Source organism: Mirounga angustirostris, unplaced genomic scaffold, assembly GCF_029215605.1.
Source record: "Mirounga angustirostris isolate CCGP_5_RB_7025 unplaced genomic scaffold, mMirAng1.0.hap1 SCAF_14, whole genome shotgun sequence".
Classification (NCBI taxonomy): Eukaryota; Metazoa; Chordata; class Mammalia; order Carnivora; family Phocidae; genus Mirounga; species Mirounga angustirostris.
This window is the reverse complement of record NW_026991722.1, coordinates 39,226,621-39,251,632: the sequence shown is the minus strand read 5'-3', so window position 1 is coordinate 39,251,632 and position 25,012 is coordinate 39,226,621. Positions and strand designations below refer to the sequence as shown.

The 25,012-nt window shown below is 40.5% G+C and overlaps 1 protein-coding gene across 1 annotated transcript in view; it reads right to left on the bottom strand.

The window, feature by feature from the left end:
• The window catches only part of KLHL14 (kelch like family member 14), a 94,298-nt gene that overhangs the window by 40,707 nt on the left and 28,579 nt on the right, over positions 1–25,012 (bottom strand). The window lies entirely within an intron of this gene.

The window sequence follows — 25,012 nt, the reverse complement described above, 5'->3', positions numbered from 1 at the left end:
TAGTGAAGAAAACAAACTGAGGGGTACTGAAAGGGAGGTGGGGGGGATTTGCAAGATGGGGGATGGGCATTAAGGAGGGCACTTGTTGTGATGAGCACTGGGTATTGTGTGTAAGGGACAAATCACTAAATTCTACTCCTGAAACTACTATTACACTATATGTTAACTAACTGGAGTTTAAATAAAAACTTGAAACATTAAAAAAAAAAAGAATAAAAAATAGTCTTCCCCCTTACCTTAAAGTACTTTCTCCAACTTTTGCAAATAATACATGCATTTAAACCATGGGTGATCCTTTTCTGATTAAGTAGTTTCAACATACCTTCTACTCTTTCTTGTCATATTAACCTAGGTCCTATATGAATTTAACTCCTCATCTCAAGTAGCAGTTAACTTTCTGAATCTCTAATATTCAAAGATGACTCTAGCAAATCGACAGGATCATCCTCTGTGGGGAAAATAGTCTTCAAACCAACAGGGCCTCAGAGCTGACAAGGACTGTTCAAAGTTCATTTCCTCTACACAATAATGAGATGAAAAAAACACCTCTAAGTGGATCTTCAGTCGGAAAATCTAAAAAGTCAGTGAAATTACTAAAAGGCCTTAATGGTGCTTCTGAAAACAGACACTAATTTAATGTTCTCATTTTTTGAATTACATTCATCTGACATTTAGAAGTAATTTTAAGGAAAATTTTTTTATTAGCCGAGAGATGAGATTTCTTGGACTGTAATGATAAATGATGACTATATTTTAGGAATATAGTCAACTCATGATTATTCAATGACCAGTGGTCTGGTTCATATATTATTCCAGTATTATTATTTTTTCTGTTACCTCCTTTCAGCCTGTCCTTTGGTTAGTTAATCCTTCAGAGAGTGGGTAAAGCCAAAGGGCAGTGGTAAATGTGAATAAATTGATCATGTATCAGCCATGAAAAAACTTTGCTTTTTGGGCAGGGGTGTGTGGTGAAAGAATGGGATGATAAGATTATTTAAATTCTATAAATGGTCAAGTTTTTAGTTTGCTTGACTTTTAACAATCAATTTTAGTCTTTCACTTCGTATAATTAATATTTAGAAATTGTTTTTTACATCATTTTAGATCTAGTTTGGATTTTAATTTTTTTCAAATATTACTTTCATAGATATGAGCCCTTTACATTATAACTCCTGAAGGCTTTAGGTTTACTTTGGTTTTTACATATTATTTGTCCTGCTGTCCTCATCTGCCTGTCTAGGCTGAGCTCATAAGAGCTGAATCAACTCAGGTTGAGATTGAAATGTCTTCTTTTTCCAATTGGCCTTCCCAGTGGTGGTCAAGGTATTGGACCAATAACTGTAAAACCTCTTCTGCATCGTGTTGCATAAAAGGGTCACAGTAAGTGAAGTGAGTGGACTGAGTATTTTGATTCTATTTGGCCCACTTTGCATGAAAAAGTGTTACAAAAAGTTCCTGTTGCTGTTGTATAATTGTTGTATAATGGAAAGAACAATCTGTTATAACTGCAGTTTGATGATAGATTTAAGTAACTGGAAAGAAAACATGTGGAAGTGAGAAAGTCTATATGACATAATCCTATTTTCTTAGAGTTGAGCCATTAATTCTCTTTTGACTCCATCTCTTTGCCCTTTCAGATGTCAGTGATACTATTTGTTTAATGCTGACTTCACAATTTGTATTTCTAGCATTTTCTCCTCTGTCATACAGACCAATTCCAGTCCTCTCTGATATCATCCCTTAAATATCTCCCAGTCTTTAATTCTTCCTTTCTTCATTCATATGCTCACCTGCAATGTACCAGACACAAGTCTGGATGTGATGAATAGAGACACTGTGACACAGATGTTTAAGACTAAATCTATTCTCCTCTAAACTTGCATCTTCTTCTTGGTTTCCTCTTCTGAGGAAAGGCATCAGCTCAATTTGGCCAAGCCAGACTGTCTCTTATCTCCTACTGCCCAGCATTACCACATGATGTTTAACTCTATTTATAAAATGAATTCTAATTTTGCCATTCTTTCATTGTTTTCATAGCCATTGCTGTAAATCAGGCCCTTATTATCTCCTGCCTGGGTTATGCAATAAAAGGTTAGCTTGTCTCCAATCTCTCCTTTACCAATTCACCCCAAATTAGCTTTTAAAATACAGGTTTAATTATGTTATTTCCCTGCTCAAAGATTTTTTGGTGACTCCCCACTGACTGTAGAATAAGATCTAAATGGTTTTCACTTGACCCTTTACACCTATTCTCAACCCACCTCTCAGCAGTTCCCCACCCTTTGCGATTTCCTCAATTTAAAATGCAACGTCACATTCAGCTTTTGTTCATGTTGTTCTCTCTCTGGCCGGAATAAGAACTCATCACGTTTGTATGTCACTTGCCCGTTTACAAGGGACTTTCCCATGCATTTTCTGTGAGGTAGGCAGGGATTATTTTCTAGAGTTTAAAACAGAAAGAACCAAGGCTAGGAACAAGTAAATGGTTTACCAAGGGTCTTATGATTAGCAAGAGAGACCAGATACTAAATGTCAACAGGCACTGGCACCAAAAAACAGATTAGATTGAGGTGTAGCATTTTCACCAAATAAAATGAACTTGGAATATAGGTTCCCATCAGTATTTGTGTCATATATTTTATGCAAGAGCTCCTTTACACAGAAACCCAATTCTTAAATTGGGTTTATTGCACTAATCAGAGTTTTAAAAAAATCAGTATTTTATAGTCACTGTAATAAGCTCCACTCTTTTTTTTTTTTTTTTTTTTTTTTAGAGACATGGGGGGTGGGCAGAGGGAAAGGGAGAGAGATCATTTTAAGCACGCTCCACACCCAGCACAGAGCCCAATGCAGGGCTCGATCTCACAACCCTGAGATCATGACCTGAGCTGAAATCATGAGTTGGAGGCTTAACTGACTGAGCCACCTAGGCACCCTCTGCTCCACTCTATTTTTAATCTTTGTGTATTTTTACAGTGATACAGATATACTCAACAATACTGCTACATTTTAGCTTTCATGAACACTTTGTTAAAAACAGCACCTGCTAGTTTCATCAAAATGTATAATACATTGTTCTACAATTTGATGGAAACACACTATTTCAACAAATATTTAGCTAGTACCTGTTTTGTGCAACTATGGTAGGCAGTTAGTACATGGTACATAGGAAAGAATACATTTTCAAAGCTTGCCCACAATTTTTGAACTTGAACTCTAAATATGTCAATATCCCTTAAGTCCACTATTCAAAGATCTGGACAAATTAGATATTTCTCTCATCATTAACAACTATAAGCACTCTGGGCCTCACTATATGACATTATATATATGTATATAACATTATGTACCTATGTATGCATGTATGAGTGTGTATATATATGTACGTGTATGTATACCTCAAACAATTTGATGTAACACTCATCCACATTGATCAGTATATCAATAAGAAGTGAAAGTAAAGTGGCTTTGGTGCCTGTGAGTTTATTGATTGCCAGGGTTGCTTAAGCTACTGCTGTGGTTCAGACACTACTCACCCATTTCTTCAATAATTACTGCATGTGCTTGACACAGTGGCTATAAGATAAATAAGACACAAGATCCTTGCTGGCAGTCTAGGAAGGCAGACATTTAAACAACTACCACACAAAACAATAAGCTTTCTAAGGTAAGTGTGGGCAGGGCTCTGTGACATTGCCGAGGAAGCAGCAACTATTTGTTAGAGGTGGGGCAGGGGTGACCCTGGCGGCCAGTCAGAAGGAGGTGCACGGCTGAGTAGTTGCAACTCTCTGTGCTCCCTTAACACCCCATACCTACCTTTATCCTGGCCTATCATATTATATCGAACGGATGCAGTTGTATTTTATTTATTTAGTTATTTATTTTAGAACCGATTCACTTGTGAAAATTGTGGAGACCTTAGTAATATTGGCCATGTCTTATTTGTATCCCAAATTCCTAGCACAAAGCTTGAAATAGAACAAGTGTTGCACAATTACGTGTGGAATTAGAACTGAAGAGCATCCCACACAGAAGAAAGGGCATTGAGCAATGGCCTAGGTGTTAGAAGGACTACCTTTCAGGGATCTGCATGTGGTCTGGAAAAGCTGGAGGAAAAAGTGTGGGATGGGAGAAATAACCTAAGTGAATCTGGGGAGGCAGGCTTTACAAGCCATGCTGAGGAGGTGGATTTCATCCTGCGTGTTATGGGGATTCATCGAAGATTTTATACTTAAGGGACTGACAGTGGGAGTGGAGTTGAAGAAATGGATTAAAACTGAAGATAATAATGACAGCACTTATTGGCAGAATGAAGAAGGGTTAGAGGAGAGGGACAAGTCAGGGATGAAACTTAAGTTTTCAGGTTGGGGAGATGAAGATGTCATTGACTGCAATACAGAACAAAGACAATGCGTTTGAAGGCAAGATAACAATTCTGAGGCCAAGTGGAGATGTTCAGGAGGCAGTTGGAAATACAGTAGTCGGTATCAAGAGAGAGGCCTGGGAAGGAAACGTAGATTAGTGGTCCATCACCAGCTATCATGGATGCCACAATGCAGGAAGGGTGTTCAGGATGAGAAGAGGGCTGGCATGATGTTTGCCAAACACTAGTACCTGAAGAGTAACTCGAAAAGGAGCATCCAGGAAGGTACCTGATAAAGTATATTCTTCCCAAAGCTCCATTTTCAGAGTAAGAAGATGACTTCACTAGATAGATATGACATTCACTGAGATGAAGGATATATTAGAAGTGCTAGGAGTGCAGAATGGACGCTCCCTGGACCGAACTCATCGCCCAACGAAACCCTCCTTATTCTCCATGATTTCAATACCAGGCCCACCAGGCTTCCTCACATATTAACAATTAAAAAATTGTCATTCCTCTCCTCTTCCTCAAGTTATTCTTCTTCTCCTTTGGAAACACGTGTATTTTAAGATGATCTTCACATGGGTTTTATTAAACGGAAATGTGGGAGAATGGTGATGAAAAGTAGAGTTGCAGAGAACAAAGTGCGTTCTCTAAAGAGAAGGCTCTCTTCCCCACACTGGCCAGCAGAGTGCTAGCGCTCTGAGGCTGGCGAATTTTAAGCCACTCTAACACTTATACCCTCAATTCCATGCCTCTGGACACTTAGGTGACATTAGTAGACAGGGACAACAAAAGTGGCAAAGTCTGTATTTAAAATCCTGCCAACAGAAAACCTGGGCATTTCTTGGGAGCCTGCAGAGGGGCTCACACCTCTGGGTGGTCTTGGAGAGACTTGGGGGTGCGGCAGGCATCTGCCAGCAGAGGTAAAGAACGGGCAGAGGTAAAAGGTAAGAGGTAAGCTCCTCCTAATGGGAACCATCTATTTAAGGGATAAAAGAAAGGAAAAGAATGACTTTCAAACTAGATTTTTATTGAAGTTAATAATACTCATTAAGAATGATTCGTTATTGACATCTACATTCACTGAGCATTTGTTCAGGCTTGATTCCCATAAAATTTACATTTTTACCTGTTTTTTGTTCACTCGAGGGAAGGCCTCCTCTCCCCCAACCTTGACACATTTGTTTTAAATGGCTAATTAATCAAGCTCTTCTTTTTCACATGGCTGGCCTTCCTCAGTTACCAATCTAAAAATCTTTATGTGGTGAAGAATATTAGAACACTTAATTCTCACACAAGTTTGGGGAAGCCTTCTCTAATAGTCTCTGTCTCAGAGCGCAAGCACAGTGAACTCACTTGCCCGATTCACCCATTTCGATCTGCAGTTACCCATCTGACCTTGAAAAAGAGACAGGATGACTCTCCCATAGGACCCTCCTGGTATGGCTTTTCCTTCTACATTAAGTGACAATCAGGAGGCTCCAGCTCAAACCTATGACATCCCTTGGATACATAGTGCCTTTGCTTTATCAGAAACAGAGCCTTAAGTCTAACATGATAGGAACGACAATGACAAAAATGCAAGAGGATGGGGCACCTGGGTGGCTCAGTCGTTAAGCATCTGCCTTCCGCTCAGGTCGTGATCCCAGGGTCCTGGGATCGAGCCCCGCACCTGGCTCCCTGCTCAGCAGGAAGCCTGCTTCTCCCTCTCCCACTCCCCCTGCTTGTGTTCCCTCTCTAGCTGTCTCTCTCTCTGTCAAAGAATAAATAAATAAATCTAAAAAAAAAAAATGCGAGAGGAAATGTAACCAAGAGGAACGTGGGAAAATGGAGAGGAGCAAATCCAGGAGCAGAGCTGTGCTCTGTGAATAAGGAACTCAGAGCCCAACAGGGAGCCATGCTACTGAAGACAGTGGTCTCAGTTCTTGCTACAAATACCAATAGTGTTTTCCAGTAAAGGTGAATCAGACCACTAATTTTTACTTCATTTTCTGTTAAAGATTTTATTAATTTATTTGAGAGAGAGAGAGAGCATGAGGTATGGAGATGCAGAGGGAGAGGGAGAAGTACGAACAGGGAGCCCGACTTGGGGCTCGATCCCAGGATCCTGAGATCATGACCTGAGCCAAAGGCTTAACTGACTGAGCTACCCAGGCGCTCCCTAATTTTTACTTTGTTCCATTAAGGTATGCAGAGCACAATGCTGTACCGTGGAGAATGTCTTCCATTCATAAAAAGAATCATAGGGAAGAAGAAAAGTAATTCATCTTTTAAAAGTCTAACAAACATTCCTGGTTATTCTTACTGTGAGGGATGGGCCTGGGATAATACTGGCTACAGGCTCAAACTGTTACTGGTGGACAGGCTTGGTGGTATCATGTCACTGTCCCTTTGTTACCTGCCTCCACTCCCAATTTGAGCCAGTTAGACCCAGTAGAAAATACAAAACAGCTCAAGTGTTAAGGAGCTGGGGGAAGCTAAAGTAGATATTACAGTTCCAAAGAACTGAAAATGTATCTGCATTTTGACATTTTCAATCACCATTTGGTCTATAATAAAAGGCAGCTTAAGAATAGTGAATGGTGGGCCTCCTCTGATCACCCCTGCAGATCCCCTCACCACCCCCAGTGACCCTGCTTGGTTCTTCCAGGTACCAATGGTACTAACCACATCTAGGGGTTCCCTTTCCTCTGGCTTCTGGCTGGATTTGGTTTCAGAAGACTGGGGGGAGGAGGCGAGGAGTGTCAGGGTATATCCTCTCCTGGCTTCCTTCTTCTGGGTCAGTGTGAGCTGCGTCTTTAGTTTGAATGAAGGTCCTGTTAGATAATCTCCTCCACACAGCCCCTCTGTCCCTGGTTTTGCTAATTCCCCCCCTCTTTGCCTTTCAGACCTGGGTGGGAACAGTGCCCCACTGTATTGGCACTGGGGCATAGGAAAGGGGAGTGTAACACTCCATAAGGTGAGCAGCTCTTATGTCTGCTTCCTGCTGGAATCCTGTGTTATTCATCACGTATGCATCAGCTTTAATATGGCATCTTGTGAGTTCTCATGTCTGCATAATTTGCAATAAGGAGTTAACTATTTTCCATTCAAAATGGCTCCAGTGAATTAAAAGCTTCTGATATATACTTTTCTAAAGAATTCAGCTGGAAAAAAAATATCGTGTTAGAAAGATATCAAATAATGTCAGTTACAGGTCAAAGAACTCCTAATAAGGTTTCATAGAACATGGCCTAACAGAAAGAACACTGAACTAAATTAGGTCAGAAGCCACAGGTTTGAGTCACAAATTCATCAATTATTGCATGACCTTGACAAGTCACTTAACCACTCTGAACTTCAGTTTCCTCATATATCAGACAGTGATAATATTGCCTGACCTGTTTATCTCACTGGGTTATTCTGGGCGACTCAATGAATGATAGGCTTGGGTATGCTTTCCAAATGTGAGGACTGGATAGGGATATTACCCAGGGTTGTTATGAGGATAAAATGTATCCAGTAAATACACTTGTAAAGTTCCATCATCCTGGAGAGCCCTCAGTACATGCCTACTCTGATCCTTAAAGTCACACGGACAAGATAAAAGCAGTACAAGGTTGAGTTGAAGAGGTAGAAGACAACTGGTTAGTTTCATATTCTGGCTCCACCAAACTATCTTGGAAACACTCCTTGACCTTGGTTTCCTCATTAATAAATGGAGAAAATAATGATCTCAACCTCACATTGTCACTCTGAGTATCCCATGTAAGGCTCCCAGCACAATGTCTTCCACGAAGAAGTTCTCCATCTATGTAGCCTCAAGCCATAAAGGTTGAGAGCGAGCATCTCAGTGAAGACAGTGTCATATACAGTGGCTAGGCACCTGGGTTTGGGAGTAAAAAAATTCATGCTTTGGAATATTAACTGTAATTTTTGGACAAGTTATTTAGTTTTTACATCCTTATCAGGGTAGTTACATCTGCCTTAAAATGGGATCTAAATAAGATGTATGCAATCTGTTCAACACAATGCTGGCCACGTAATAAATGCTTAGTTAAAATGTTCATGATCATTTTGGTGTTGCTAAAATTAAAACTCCCTTCCTTATCTTTTTATCCTTTACTGCTTTTGCATATATAGTCTGCAATGAGGCTGGTTTACATAGCAGACACTTGCAAGTTCAAAGATAGAATTCAGACAAGCAGAAAAATGTCACTGCATACATTTAAGGGCTGGACATAGCTTTGAAAGGCTGACATTGTCTCAGCACAAGCAGTAGATGACCCCCTGGAGGACCCCATGGCTGTTGAGCCAATGTTCAGCCACTGCAGAGATTGGCTTGTGGCGCTGGCAAGAGTGAGAGGTAATCCCCCAATTCAGCCTTTGCCCACTGTCTGTGGGCTGTGTCCTGTGAGCCAGGCAGGGGAATGGAGTGAGTCAACAAGGTAGATAGAGTGTCTGCTCTCCTGGTGCTGGCAGGGGAAGTGTTTCATTTATGTTCAGAGCAGAGTCCATCCCCAAAGTTAAAGGTGAAGGTCACAAAATATTCCCTGGGAGTCAGTATGGTTTGTGATTTAAGATCTCTGGAGCGAGACTACCTAAGTCTGAATCTTGGCTTTGGTTCTTCTTCTTCTTCTTTTTTAGATTGATTTATTTATTTTAGAGAGAGAGAGCAAGCAAGCAAGCAAGGGGAGGGGCAGAAGGAGAGGGAGAAACTTTAGCAGACTCCGCCCTAAGCGTGGAGCCCAACTTGGGGCTCGATCTCAAGATCCTGAGATCATGACCTGAGCTGAAACCAGAGTCAGATACTTTGCCGACTGCACCACCCGGGGGCCCCTTGGCTTTGCTCCTTACCCAGGGCATTGGACAATTACTTTACCTCTTTTTTTTTTTTTTTTTAAGATTGTATTTATTTATTTGACAGAGAATGTGAGCACACAAGTAGGGGGAATGGCAGGCAGAGGGAGAGGGAGAAGCAGGCTCCCCGCTGAGCAGGGTCCCAGACTTGGGGCTTGATCCCAGGACTCCGAGATCATGACCTGAGCCGAAGGCAGATGCCCAACTGACTGAGCCACCCAGGCGCCCCTATTTTACCTCTTAATGCCTTGGTTCCTCCTCTATAAAATGGGAGTAATAGTGGATCTTGCGTCGTGGGATTGTTGTGAGGATTGAATGAGCTAATGCAGGCAAAGGGCTTAGTCAGTCTAAAAAATGTGAGTTATGAGACTCTAAGTATTGTTTTACCATGATTTATGAATAAAATAGTTATGTCCTTAGATTAGAGTGCAAAGGTTGGCAAATTACAGGTTGCAGGTCAAATGCAGCGCTCCACCTATTTTTATAAATAAAGCTTTCCTGGAACGGAGCCCCGCCTGTTCATTTCTGTGTCCGTCTACGGCTGCTTTGATGCTACAATGGCAGAGACGAGTAGTGGTGACAGAGGCCTTAGGGCTGCAAAACCCCAGTTGTCTTCTACCTCTTCAACTCAACCTTGTACTGCTTTTATCTTGTCCGTGTGACCTTAAGGATCAGAGTAGGCATGTACTGAGGGCTCTCCAGGATGATGGAACTTTTTTTTTTTTAAAGATTTTATTTATTTTTTGACACAGAGAGAGACAGCGAGAGAGGGAACACAAGCAGAGGGAGTGGGAGAGGGAGAAGCAGGCTTCCCGCTGAGCTGGGAGCCCGATGTGGGACTCGATCCCAGGACCATGGGATCATGACCTGAGCCGAAGGCAGACGCTTAACGACTGAGCCACCCAGGCACCCCCAGGATGATGGAACTTTACAAGTGTATTTACTGGATACATTTTATCCTAACAACCCTGGGTAATATCCCTATCCAGTCCTCACATTTGGAAAGCATGCCCAAGCCTATCTGGCCCTACACAGAAAAAGTTCATTGACCCCTGGATAGATAACTACTACTAACATATTTTTTTTCTCAAAGGGAAAAGTTGTGGTAGAAATTATTTATTCTGGGACATGTGTTTATATTCATGTGTTTGCATTCTGTCAAGTGACATATTATACACCGTAAACAAGTGAAACTCAGAAGACCTCAGAAGGTACTGCTTTGTGTCCTCCAAGCCCCCATCAGTTCTGCTTAAGGAAGCAACATGCACGAGGATGATGCTACTAACCTACTTCCAGCAGAATCAATGTCCTGTTATTTTTCAGCAGTGTTAATGGATTCGCACCATTCTATCCTCTCTTTCAGTGGGCTTGCCTTACCAAGAGTCACAGATGCCTATATGAAGCTGTAGGGCACAGGCATATAGGTCAGGAAAGGTTGTTCTGTCTAGGGAGAGTGCTTGGTAGTGCCCCCTTCTGGCTTCATCCTGGACTCACATGTACTAAGCTTTTCAGTTCAAGGCGGAGACCAGATGGCGATGAAACCCCTATGCAGAGATTAGCAAACGAACTGGACAATAGAGATACACGCACACGAAATAGAACCATCCTGGGTTATTTTCTGAACTAGATCTAGAAACCCATTTACATGTATTTGTGACAAACACAATGTAAGATATCAGACCTTGCAAATTTAATAATAAGATTGAAAGCACAAAACCATTACAATTCTCCTTAATTCATCTGCACATAGATCTTTTGATTATCACTCAGGTGGGAAAAAAGGACTTGGGTTTTTGACAAGAATAAAGACGAAAAAGCAAGCTCTATCTTTTTTTTTTTTTTTTCAAAAATGAAAGCTTTAAAGTGGAAGAAATAATTTAATCCTAGGAAATGTTTACGCACACACAAGAGCAGCTACTGGTATTTGGTAAGCTTAGTGATTACAGTAATGAAACACTCCAAATAAATTTATGACCGGACAGGAAACGAAGATCTGAGATTTACCAACATGCTTCAGACAAAGGAGGCCGTCTGCGTCATTAGTACAAGATGAAACAGACAAGCAAGAAAGCGGACATGCACAGCTTTTCCCTCTTTAGCAAACACAGATCCTACAACTATGATTTCTGCCAGTGGAGAGGTACACACAGAGAGCAGTGGCAGGAGTTGCGAGTCCCCTGGAAGGGAAGGTCACCTCATTCTAGAATGATTTTCCCCAGGAATAACTCAATATGATGTTTTTCCTTTAATCTTTAATTAATAACAAAGGGGATAGTGGAAAGTTAAACAAATATGCATATTTATGATATTAATATATTCAATTTATGCAGAGAATATTCCATTTTATTCTGCATAAAGTGCTGAAGTGGCCTGTCCAGTCTTGCTTCACCTTTAACTCTTTTTACAATCCACACTCTGTCATTACTCCAGTAATGAGAAATACAAGGGTGCAGACTCTGGAGCTTTATTTGGGTACACATTTTGGCTCTGCCATTTACCATCCGTGTGACCTTAAGCAAATGACTTGATATCTCTGTGCTTCCATTTCTTCATCTTAAGCAGAAATAATCATAGTGCCTAATACCCTAGTGGTGGTGTAAGAATTAAATGAGTAAACGCTAGTGAAGTGACTAGACTGTGTGCCTTCCACATAGTAAGTGTCTGTTTTGTTGTGTTTTTCCTTATCTGTGTCATTTGCTAGGGGTAGTGAGGTCAACTGTGTGATCCAAAAACATAGGTTGAAGTCCTAACCCCCAGGATCTGTGAACATAAAGTTCTTTGGAAGTAGGGTCTTTGCAAATGTAATCAAATTAAGAGGAGGTCAGACTGGATTAGCCAATGACAGATGTTTTTACGAAAGAAAGGAGAAAAGATTTGGAAACAGGAGAGGGTCACAGGGCAGGAGTCTGTGAAGACGAGGCAGAGAGGAATGAAGCTACAAACCAAGGAATCCTGAGCATTGCCAGGAGCCGTCAGAAGCCAGGAAGAAGAGAGGAAGCATTCTCCCCTCCTGTCTTTGGAAGGGCCCGTAGCTTTGCTGACACTTTGACTTTAGACTTCTAGCCTCCAGCACCGAAAGACGATACATTTTGTTGTTTTAGGTCACCTAGTTTTTGGTATTGTTATGGCAGCTCCAGGAAATGAATACCCCAGTAATCTAGCTGAGAAAGTGGGGACTTGTGGAAGAAGAGAATGAGACATTAAAAGGTGAAACTCAGTACCTAGAAGAGGGCTCGCCTGTGGTTCCTTGGGTGTTCTTTGAGTTCAGTTATTTCATAGGGTCACCTGTTTTCTTCCTGACACAGAGGGGAACAAGTTTGGGCCGGCAAGGCTGGGTGGCAGACAGCTCTCCAGAGTAAATGCGAGCATCACAAACCTTTCTGTCATCTGGAGCTGTGCTGTTGACACAGAAGCCACTTGCCGCAGGACGTGATTGTAAGTGGGAATATATGAAAATTAAATGAAATCCAAAACTCAGTTTCTCTGTCGTAGCCACATTTAAGGTGCTCAGTAGTGACATGTGGTGAGTGGCTACTGTATTGGACTTTGAAGTTTGAAAGAACATTTCCACCATCGCAAAAAATTCTATTGGGCCACGCTGGATGATATTATTATTGCTAATAAGATTTGTTTGGGAGGCAAGTAAAGTGAGCGGACAGGTTGTGTAGAAAAAAGGAAAGTTCCATATTCTTGTAATATGGGCAAACAACTCCATCATTTATTAAAGAAAAAGGAAAAGTGACTATGGTGGAATTTATACTGGGACAGCTGCTCATAAGGCAAATCTCACTTGCTGAATGGCCTACTGTTTTCTTCATAAAATCATTTACATCACTGCTTTTCTGTAATTTGGACAAAGGATGCTGTATTAATTCTTTTAGACCGAAAATTAGCATAGCTGAAAACTCGCCTCTATCCAATGCCAGGCATCACCATGGAGAAGTATGGTCTGCCTTACCTTCATCTGGCTGAGGTACACCTCATATAAAATTGGTTAATATTTTGGACCCTTAATATTGAGAGGGAAGTAAATGCTACAAGGCGACAAATGAGATAAAAAAATCTGTGAGCCACAATCTCTTTCCTCCTCTTCAGATCCAATCATACAGATGAATAAATTGCTATAAAAAATACCAAAAATAAAACTAAAAACAATGACTGAATCATTTTTTTTAATCTCATGTACTCTGTGTTCAGGTAGCAAGAAATTTAATTCCAGTCGGACCAGTCTCCTGTGATTTTTTTTTTCCCTTTCATCTAAGATATTTTTAATGCTCAGAGGCATTATAATAGAAAAGCATGTATTTTTGCTTGGTTTATACCCATCATCCTTACCATTACAACAAGACAAAAGCATTAAAGTAAAATTAATCATGTCAAAAGATTTTAGCAAAAACAAGTGAGACCATGCATAAAGCATCGCTTTGTCTAGTGTGAAGTCATGCTCTGATTAAAAACATATAATGAAAGCAAAAGCGATACATCATTGCCTTAGCAGTAGGGTTTTCTGAAAGCACTTTGCGGTTCTCGACATAAAAATGTGGGAAGATTTTGGTCTTTGAAATTCACAATGATTATTGTTCTAGCTAAATAACTGGAGTTCAATCTTAATTTTTTTTAAAAGAAATTAAGACTTAATGACCAAACAAGGATGCTGGTAGGATTAATAATTAGCACACACTGCAAGGAGCAGGAGTTCGCCTTGGCATCCAGACACAGAGGTAAGGAAGTGTCTGCTCAGCACTCCCCTTTCAACAAAACCATTGTTAAGCAGATGAATGTGGCCAGGCTTTTAGGGTAACTTCCATGAAATACAACTGTTTGCTCCATCAAAAACAGGATAATTAATAAATACAAAGGTGTGATCAGAGTGATCGTTCCCCAATCGGGAGGTCATCTTGTGTATGATACATAAAACCAATTTCTAACTGACCAGATAGTCATGAAATATAGATTTACTTCTGAACTCCAGTGCAAAGTGATCTCAGGGATCTGAAAAGGAGCAGTTTGCTTATTTGCACTTTGCCTTAATTACTCCTTTATTTTGATGGAGATATTTGCATACAATAATCACTCACCCCCAATTATCTTTCCATTTTTTTGTTGTAATTTTGAAAGTCATTTCAATTCTTTTTTTAATGAGTTCTCTTTAAATGATAAAAACCCTTTTGTTCTATGGGAATTATGTGTGTCTATGCAATTTTTATCTATATACATGTTTGCATATCTATATTATAGATGTGTAGTAGTTTACGTATATATAATAAGCCGTAGAAATAGTAAAAATCACAGAAAGTCAGAGATAATTAAACTATTTGAGGGGAGGCAAAATTTTAAAAATTCCACCCCCAATGCATTATAATATTTGGAATGTGTTTTTAAATATTTCCTTTAATATAGAGGCATCCAATCTTCTGTGAATAAATATCGGTCCTGAAGATGAAGTCATACCGAGACAGGAACAGATAGAGAGATGCATGGAGCAGCGAGCTATCTCTTCTAACTCATAACTGTTCATAGGAGGAGTGAGGATATTTTGCATGTGATAAGAACAGCGCATCAAAGTATTCGTTGAACCTAAGGGTGCATGGTTTGTAATCATTACGGCTATTAAAGAAATATTTTGGTAATCCTTCCGAGAGTTTGGGAGGATTGCACTTTTCCACCCACTTTGAAGTTAGATGTGACTAGGTGATTTATTTTGCCAATAAAATGTGCTAAATTCAGAGCAGAAGCTTAAAGAGTCAGAGTGAAATTGTCCTCTCCCTTGCCACGGCAAGAGTGACAAGTCAAATCGTGGATTTGTCATGAACCTGAGGACTGGTATAAGAAGAAGTAGAACAGAGATTCCAGCAAACCTACCATAGACCGGTGACATGAAAAGAAATAAGCCAGTAAGATTTGGGATTTTTGGGATGCCTGGGTGGCTCAGTCGGTTAAGCATCTGCCTTCAGCTCAGGTCATGATCCCAGGGTTCTGGGATTGAGTCCCACATCAGGCTCCCTGCTCTGTGGGGAGTCTGCTTCTCCCTCTGCCTGCCGCTCCCCTTTGCTTGTCCTCTCTCTCTCTCTCTTTCAATCTCTCTGACAAATATATAAAATCTTAAAAAAAAAAAGATTTGGGGATTGTTGTTAAATGACCCTTAGCCTAGCCTCCCCTAATCTGACTGACACAGGCTTTGGTATCACAAAGGCCCACAGTGGCTGATGGCAAGGAAGCTGAGATTGGAGGGTGGAAAGATGGAAATGCATGCTATGGCATGGAACATCACTTGGCAAAAATGCGATTTGCTCTTACTTAGTGGATTGCTTATTTAATAAACTTCCACTCTAAGGTTGGAAGACAGAATGTTGACAATGTGCATTGGTTGCTGATGGTAGCACTTAGCAAGATCTACAGAAAAGAGATAATCTCACAAACAAAGTTGGCCCATTTATAAGCAGGAGTGAAAGGAAATAGAGTCCAGAAACCTAGGAGTGTGCAGCATTGGAATAAGTAATTTTTTTCAATCTCATCTGGTAAAAGATTTTGACTTTGTGCATCATACACAAAATGAGGCACATTTTGAGCAAAATAGGTAAATTACAACTCAGCTGACAAAGACAAAATTAAAGATATGGCTTTCACAGTAATTTGACCACATTAGAGTATCCTAGAAGAAAGTTTCAATAAAAGGAGAGATACCAGTAAATTCTTCTAACTCAGGGAAAAGAGTAAAAAGGGAGCTTTTTCATTAAAGACTGATAAATATATAGAGTATTAGAGTGTGTGTATGTGCTTGTGTGTGTGTGTGTGTGTGTGAGAAAAAGAGAGAAAAGGGTAAATAAAAAAAAAAAAGAAGACGGAAAAAGCAATCTAAGAAGTATATTGGAAAAGAACTGTGGATGTGGTCAGTGGCCATAGAGTGGATATAAACATAAGAAGATAGCTATTCTTTCTAGGGACTTAATTGCCAAAAGACCCACCAGCCTGGATTAAAAGAGGCTGTGAAAATTAGAGACTTAAATATCTACAGACATGAAAGTTACTTAAAAACTCTTCTACCCCCAGAAAGAGCATAGCCTCAGGTTTACTTCAGATATGTCCAAAGAAGGTAATAGAAAAAGAAAAATCTCCCAAAAGGTGGAGCCAGGGGCCACGGAGAACAAAGGACAATGAGCAGAACTAGGGAGGGCCCTAATCAAGGAACACAACGTTGGACAGGCCCCCTTCAAAATGTCTGTTTGGTGGGATTCCTAAATTGCTATGTTCTTTCCAAATGAAAATGTTTATTGTGCTGATGCGGTTCCTAATCCATCACTGTGCATGATGCGGGAGGAAACTAGGTAATTTGATTGTTTAGTTTGTTTCCAGATCAAGATCAAGAACAAATGAGCCTGATACTGGGATGATTGTCCATCACTCAGAGATCAATGCTGAGCTTGATGATTTGTGGTGATCTCCTTTGTGTGGAGGAGCAAGTATACTTTGAGCATGGCAAGGAGGGTACATGGAATATTTAATGTCCTGGAGGACAGATTATAGTAGGCACATTGCTCTGTTCACCAGATACTTCGATCCTCTTCTTCCTGAACCCGGGGAAGATTACACTTCCCTGTCCCCTTAAAATGGGGTGTGGTCTTGTGATTGAGCATAAATGCTCAATGTCACTTTTAATTGCCAGTGTAAGACACTGCCGCACATTCTTCCCCCATTGTGTTGATGATAGAGATCCATGGTAAGATGCAGCCCCATATATCTGGATCCCTAAATGACTCTGATGAACAGGTACTCTCTGCCAACCTGTGTTGGACATGTAGCAAGAGTGAGAAATACATTTTTTTTTGGCTTAAGCCCCTGAGATTTTGGAATTGTTTCTTCCCACAGCATAATCTAGCCCATCCTGACTGATACACATGGCTTCATGCTAGAAATAGATAGAAATTTCATTCTGAATCAAAGGTGTGTCTTCTTTCTCAAACTCCTGAAGATAAGAGCAGAAGGCAAGATTTAATCTTTTGCTTTCCTCTGTTTGGCTATATGCAAAATAGACTAAAAGAGAATAAAAATTTTTTGAGGAACAACTATCTTCCCAGTACTGAGCCTACAGCCTTATTTGTATTATTTGATTTAATTCTCTCAATAACTCTTAAGAGGCGGGTAGAATTATATTCACTTTGCAGATGAGAAGGATCAGAGTGAAAGCAGCATACTAAGGGCTCAGTCAGCAAGTGCCTGGGGGTGTATTTTAATTTAGATCTAACTGTCCCGAAAGATGTGGCACTGTGTGTGTGTGTATGTGTGTGTGTGTGTGTGGGGGGGGTGTTTTGTTGTTTCATTTTTGACACTGCTTCAAAGAGTTAAAAATGTCAAGAAATTGAATTATGACTTGTCAATAATATTAAATGCAAATTTTATCACTTACATATCATAACTTGTAGTTTAGTCCATAAACCAAGATAATATTCTTAATCTCTAGGAGTAGCATATTCATTCAATTCAACCTATACTAGTTTTATTCTCTAAATGTGGTACTGTGACAAGTACATTGGATCCATTTAGATTTTCATGAGTGAAATGGGTCAGCACAGATTCAATCCCATTCAACTGCTTGGATTCTTGACTAATGGCACTTGTTGGTGAGACAGATTGGTGTGGTACATGAGGCAGCACCGCTTGATGGAAATACAGAGACCAGTGTTCTATTCCTCATCCTGCCACTAAATCATCGGGTGACTCTGGGTATGATACCTTCTCTCTTTCAGTCACTTAAAGTAAAAGCCAAATTTGTGAACCTGCCATAGAAGAGCCTACAATGGTCCGGTTTCTGCGAATGTCTTTAGCCACGTGTCCTATCTTTCTTCCCCCAACTCTTTGACTTCAGCCATGCATCTTCTTTCCACAGGGTCTTCGTACTGATTATTAACTAACCTGGAGCAATCTTCTTTTCACATCTTTACTTGGCTAACTCTGTCTCATCCTTCAGTTCTCAGCTCAAATGCCTCTTCTTTGGTGACAACTCTCCAGGAAGTCTAAACTAGATCAGGTCTCTCCAGTTCGAGATCTTACATACCTTTTACACCTTTATGCTCTTCCTTCAGATGACTATCACATTTTGTTATTATACATCACTATCTGAGATTATTTATTAATGATGGTACCCCCCCAGCTCTAAGATTGGTGAGGGCATGATAATATTTGCTTTGACTCAGCCTTGTTTTCTCTGTATTGAGAACAATGGCTGCTACATAGAAGATATCAATTACATTTATTGAATGAATGAAATTAATGTGGAAAATGAGAGGGCTGGGAAAGGAGATCATCTAATCTCTTAGTATTCACATTCATTGGCTTGCCAGACTTAGTCTGCAATTTGCCTAGGAATGACACAGAGCACATTTAAGCAGCAAATATGACTCATACCCCCTTTATACTAGACTCAGTAGCAAGTACCACAGCTTGTATGTAAAGAAAACATCAGAATTATTTGTATACATGCTGTTCTCTGGAGAAAAAGCAATTGCTATATTCAAGGGAGGTATAAACCAGAAATAAAGTCAACTAGTTTTTCCAGGCACCCAACTTCCTCGAAATACAGTATTTTGTAAGTGACCACCACACATTTTTTTTTTTTTAAATCTATGAAAAATCCACTAATGCACTGGTGCATGAATACACAGTAGCAAATAATTCAAGATATATAGCAATGTGCAGCCATGTATCTCAAATTAGAATTGAGCTCATTGAAGGTAAAATTAGATGCTAACATATTTAAAAAGTCCAAACACAATTCTCTCTCCTTCCTCTTTGTCCAAAGTCATGGAAACAATCACTCCATGAACTGAAATAAAAAGTTCCAAGCTAATAAAGGACAACTGTCATGTTACTTTATAAAGTCTTTAGATCATTATGTTTTCACTAACACCACTCAGTTCTTACTTTTTTTTTTTTGGAGGGGGGAGGGGCAGAGGGAGAGGGAGAAAGAAAACCTTAAGCAGGCTCCACACCCAGCAGAGCCCAATGTGGGGCTTGATGTGGGGCTTGATCTCACAATTCTGAGATCATGATCCTGAGATCATGACCTGATCCAAAATCAAGAGTCGGACACTTAACCGACTGAACCACCCAGGCGCCCCACTCAGTTCTTACTTCTTAAACCTATCTTAACAATTCCATGAAGTAGTCCAATATAATACGGTTCTTGCTTAATCCTCCAGCCCCACCACCTACTTTCCCAGCCTCACTCTCTCCTATAGATGCACAAATTCATTTCAGTTTTTAGAAGGCACCAACTCTGTCTTGCCTTTTGGCATTCCCAGTACTAGAGCCTCTTACTAGAATACTGTCTCATCTGCTTCTTTGCCTTGATAATTCCTACTCATCTTGTCAACTTTACAGAAGGTCACTTTGAGGAAAGCTTTCCTAACCTTTCATATTTAGATTAGGGGCCTTTTTTCTCTGCTCCCCCCATAGCACCCTGAGCCTCCCCTTTCTATTCCTTAACACTCCCTACTGTTTTGCCTCTTTAGGTTCTTGAGAGGAGAGATGGTCCTATCCACATTCTACCCTCCCACCCAGCACAGAGTGGGTATTCAATAATTGCTTGTTATATGAAGGAATGAAGTCTATAAATAAGTCTAAATTCTTCCCAGGCAGTTTCAGAGTCATTCTGGAAGCACCTACTTGTTTTGTGAGGTTTTCCTGCAATGAGAAATGCACTGTCTATGGATTCTGCATCCCTGTCTAGAAATGAAATGATATTAACTAAAATTCAATAATTTGTGGGGTTTAGGTCTAAAGATAATATAAATAAAGGAAACCCACAGGTATAAAACCCTCAATTGAATTTACTTTTTATTTCTTTCTAAATAAATAATCATAAGAAATGATTATTAGCTTTTGACTAACTTGACGTTCCCTCCAACATATCCTCAAAGAAATAAACTGAAGTCAAGAAACAGAGGGGTCAAGGAAAGAGGTCCAGGTGAAAGTATCAGTGTGCAGCCTTATTATTTCCTGAATAATCAGCAATTATTAGGTATCAGATATGATCAAACCTGTATGTATCTTTTGGAACTGAAGTTCACTGTCTTATATAAGATTTGCTTCCTTGGTACTAGTCCTTTAACATTTATGGAAAGTATATATTATTTTATTTTTTTAAAGATTTTATTTATTTATTTGTCAAAGAGAAAGAGAGAGAGAGAGAGCACAAGCAGGAGGAGCGGCAGACAGAGAGAGAAGCAGACTCCCCACTCAGCAGGGAGCTCGATGCAGGACTCGATCCCAGAACCCTGGGATCACGACCTGAGCCAAAAGCAGATGTTTAAACCGACTGAGCCACCCAGGCATCCTTGGGCAGTATATTTTAAAAAAAGAATGAAGGGGCACCTGGGTTGAGCAGCCGATTCTTAATCTCAGCTTAGGTCATGATCTCAGGGACAGGAGATCGAACCCCATGGTCGGGCTCTGCACTGGGCATAGAGCCTACTTGGGATTCTCTCTCTCCCTTGCCCTCAGGCCCTCCCCACTCTTAAAAAAAAAAAAAAAAAGAATGGAGAGTCTACCAGCTTCTGATATTTGTGACTCTCCTAAAAGAAATCTCTGACACCCAGACTCAGAACCCCTCCCGTGTGGATGGGATCAAATTCAATGTCCTCCAGGGATCAGAGGAGATGGCCCAGGAAATCTCCACACGGTGGTTTCCTTTATGTTCTGCCACTGAAAAATACAAGGCCCCCAACCCCTGCACTACCAGGTAGAGAATAGAGCCACAAATCAATTGAAAGGAAGAGGGGAAAAAAGGCATTTCCCCCTACCTCTGGCAAAGAGAACTGAGGTGGCCAGAAGGAGGAAGATGCCTTTCTAAGTTAGTTCTTCTAATTTTCATCCTAACGTTATTAAAGGGAAGTCGTCATGGGCACGTGGAAGGACAGATCTTTGTTTTGAAGTCCTCTTCCCCCTCCTTGTTCACAGAAAGCAGTAACAAGCACCTAACAAGTAGAATGTCTCATCTGAAATGCAGGAAGAAGGAAGTCAGTCCCCAGGAAACACCTTTCTCCACCAGCGAAGGACTCGGCCAATGGGGAGCACGAAGAAAGTAGATGGCCCCTCAGTGCTGTCCCTTGCGGGGGCGGGGGGGACCTTCTACATGTGGACTTCACAAGAACTTTGATGTGTGGTAAAAAAGTCTAAAGTAGCCATGGGAATTGTTTGGTTTGATCTTCACACCAAGGATTTAGGGCCTGCAAAGTGCAAGAGGCATGTTTTTTGCGCTGGCCATTTTAGTATTCAGGTCTCCTGTACTGCTTTCTAATAAGTTAAAAATGAAACGGGAGACTGCGTGCAGGAGTGAGAAATGCAGGGGAAGCAGTACTGTAAAATAAAAATGAACGAAAGTGCATCTCAACTTCCCTTCTATTATTAACAGTCGAGAGAAAAACAATGCCAATTTTACTGTTATTACTTAACATTTTACACTGACAAAAGGACTTTACAGTCATTTTTACATGTTATTTCCCAGTACTTTTTCTACGAGAAACCACGGAGCCCTGTCACTATTCTCAACATTAATTATTTAATGTTATATTAAATGATTTTTCCAAAGAAGCGGATAAAAATGCAATCTGTGTCAGCATGTTACCAAAGCAGTCTTTTCTGTGAGAGTAATTGTTCCCTTTGCTGTTTGGGTAGACCAGACCGCTGACTGGCTGACGGCTGGATTTCTTTTCTTTATGTGATGTAGATCCACTTTCTCCCTCTACTCACCCTCCTCCATTCAATTTATTATTACTTGTGTACCCCTTAAACTCTGATTCTAAAACATAACAGGGTAAGATCTAAAGAGATCCTTTGCATTCTTCTTTGTTATAAAATTCGTATAAGCCGTGTGGCTCCCCTAACTGGGTATCTGTGCTCCTGCCTGTGGAATGCCATCTTTCTCGAAGGAGCATGTTTATGAGACAGGCTGAGAAATGTCTGCTCAAGCCACGAGGGCAAAGGATTCTAAGATTCAGAGGCTCTAGCTAACCTCGGGTTTTAGGTTTTTGCTAGTTAGCTTATTTGTTGGTTGGTATGGAGACAGCCATTTGATAAATAAGCAGACCCAAGCCGGGCCCTGTCTGCTAGCCTTAACTGTCATCCTCATCTCCCTGCCAATGAGTTTAGCTGCCCTTCAGGGTCAGAAGAATGGCAGTGGGAAGCTCTGCAATCCCAGATGCTTCGCTGGATTTAGGGAGAATTTGGATTTTTTTTTTTCTATTCCAGTGAGAAACATTTCTTCCTTTATTGTTAGATGGCCCAAATAGCGTGGAAATCTGTCAGTGACCTGACTTATTTATTAGTCAAATAAGATGCCTTAATTAAAAAATACACACCAACAGCAGAAAGCATCCAGATAAACTGTCTATATCTCTCCAACAAACCTGAAAAATATGCCTTCACTTGGGGCCATGTAGTCACAGCCCAGCAGGTAATAAACTCTATTTTTGAAAATACAAGTCCCAGTGAAATGAAGAGTATAAGTGGAGTAGACATTTATTTCAAAGCTGTAAGCATGCCTGACTATAGGAAAGAGGTTCAAGATCTTTGAGTATGTTCCCTTTATAAGAACTTTTGTATACATTCATGTCTGTATTTCCTTCCATTTCAAACCTGGTGAATGGAGTCAACTGACAGTCATTTATCTCTACTTCTGAGTCTGTAGATCACCACACGCAACATGGGAAAACTATGGAAAATAGGTTCCTGCCTCCGGGACCGTGGGTCAAAGTGCTGTATCTGTTGTAGTGTAATTTGTCTCACCTCTGCATAGAGAGCTTGAGTTGACTGACGCCTCTAGGGTATAAAGGTCCACACAGTCCTTGTGCTCAGACTGGTGGTGTTGTTCTAATAATGGCCACAACACCCGGAATTGGTTGAGCTCACGCTATGTGCTAGATGACTTATAAACACAATTTTATTTAAAAAATACTCCAATGATGCTGACAAAATGAAGAAGAAGAAGAAGAAGAAGAAGCCATGACTTGGGACATTGACATGCCTGGCTCAAGGTCACAGACATGGGTTTGAACCCAGGTCTGACTGATTCAAGTTCATGTCTTCTTACCACATCCTTCTAAGTAAAGAGTTAAATCAGGCAATGTGAAAAATTTGAGTAGGGTGACCCTATGTTCCAGTCTATACCTATTGTCCCAGCATAATCAGTAGGTCCCCATGTCATGCTCTGAAGTGTCCCCGTTTGGAGACCAAACTGGATGATCACTCTGTCTCCGAACAAGCTTTAAAATGAACCTAAGACTTTTCTTGGGTATTATTCATGATGTTTTAATTAATCTTCTTGCCTTTAATGAAGGGCTTCAAACCAGTAGCAAATTGGGCTTTGCCTGGTGTATTTGGGAAAGCAGATGGATTTGTGAATGAGTATCACTTCTTTTGCCTCTATGTCTCTGTCATCTCTCTTCGAGAATCTTTGTCTTTCCTTTTTCTTCTCTCCTCTTCCTAGCACCCATGTCTTATTCTGTGTAGGCTTTCTCTATTGATCAGTGTCAGATAATTGATTCTTTGGTTTTACTTTAAAAATACAGCTTGGTCACTCATTCAGATGTTCAAATCACTATTAACAGTCCTTTTGTCAAAAAAGAGAATGAAAACCATTTTAAGGATCTCTAACTGATTTTTCTTCCTTCCTTCTCCTTAAGCTTCCTGCTACTATCCCCCCGCTTCTTTCCTACAACCGTAGCGTATGGGCGTCCAGGGAGCTTCCTCGTTGCAGATCCTGGACAACGCTACTGGCGGTCTCGCCGGGGTAAGCCAGCTCCGAAATGTATTATTTCAAGCACCACCTCACATGTCTTTGTGCCTCTTCTGCTCTTATGGGCAAACTGTTGTCCTGTTTCTATTATTTAAAAGGGCTTTCAGTAAGAGGAGAGGAAATGATTTTTTAAAAATCTGATAAAATATATAACTGCTTAAAAGACACATGCTATAAGAAAATCTAACTTTCTCTTTTGCCGGTTTTCAATGTATGGCTTTGATTTATGGATCAGAATTACTCATTTATTATTTTATCTATACAGCTCTGGGCAATTTTGACAGTTAAAATTTAGTTTTATTGACCAGGGCAGCCACTGTGCCCACGAGGGGCCTGGTGCACACAGCCTGCTGCACTTAAGAAATGATGATTTTTGATTCCATGACTGAGTCAGATTGGGAATCATAACCGACGTAACAATAAGTTCCAAATCTCAGTGCCCAAGGCAAGAGGTTTGCTGTAAAACACAATCACCCTTTAAGGAGGGGAGGAAGGGAATCTTGGGCGGAAGTTTGTAAGCACAATTGAAGGCAGCTGGGATAGGCCACGGGATCTGTCCATCCAGACTGTGGAGCTATTATTATTGGTCTATTGAGGGGAGTGTTTCTCTAAGACCCAGTTTTACAGACCAAAGACGAATGAGCAGAAAATGTCTAAAAGGTGAAATGAGTGTTAGTTACAAAGACAATGAGCGAAACACCCCTTAAGATGTGAGAAAATTTACTGGGGCTATTACCCGACCTTTCACTTTCCGATAAGCAAAAAAAAAAAAAAAAGAACGGAGGCATTTCTTTTGGCACATCTCTGTGACCACCCCCTCTCTGTCACAGAGACACAAACTCACGTAGGGCTTTTAGGCCACTTTAATTTAGGCCTATTCGACTACCAAATTGGCCACCTCTGCAATGTTAATTTAGTCTTTTACTCTAAATCCCTGGTGATACATAAACAGACCTCCAAAGGGTAACAAATCAGCAAAATGTCTAATTTGATTAGCCATGTTTTCGAATTCA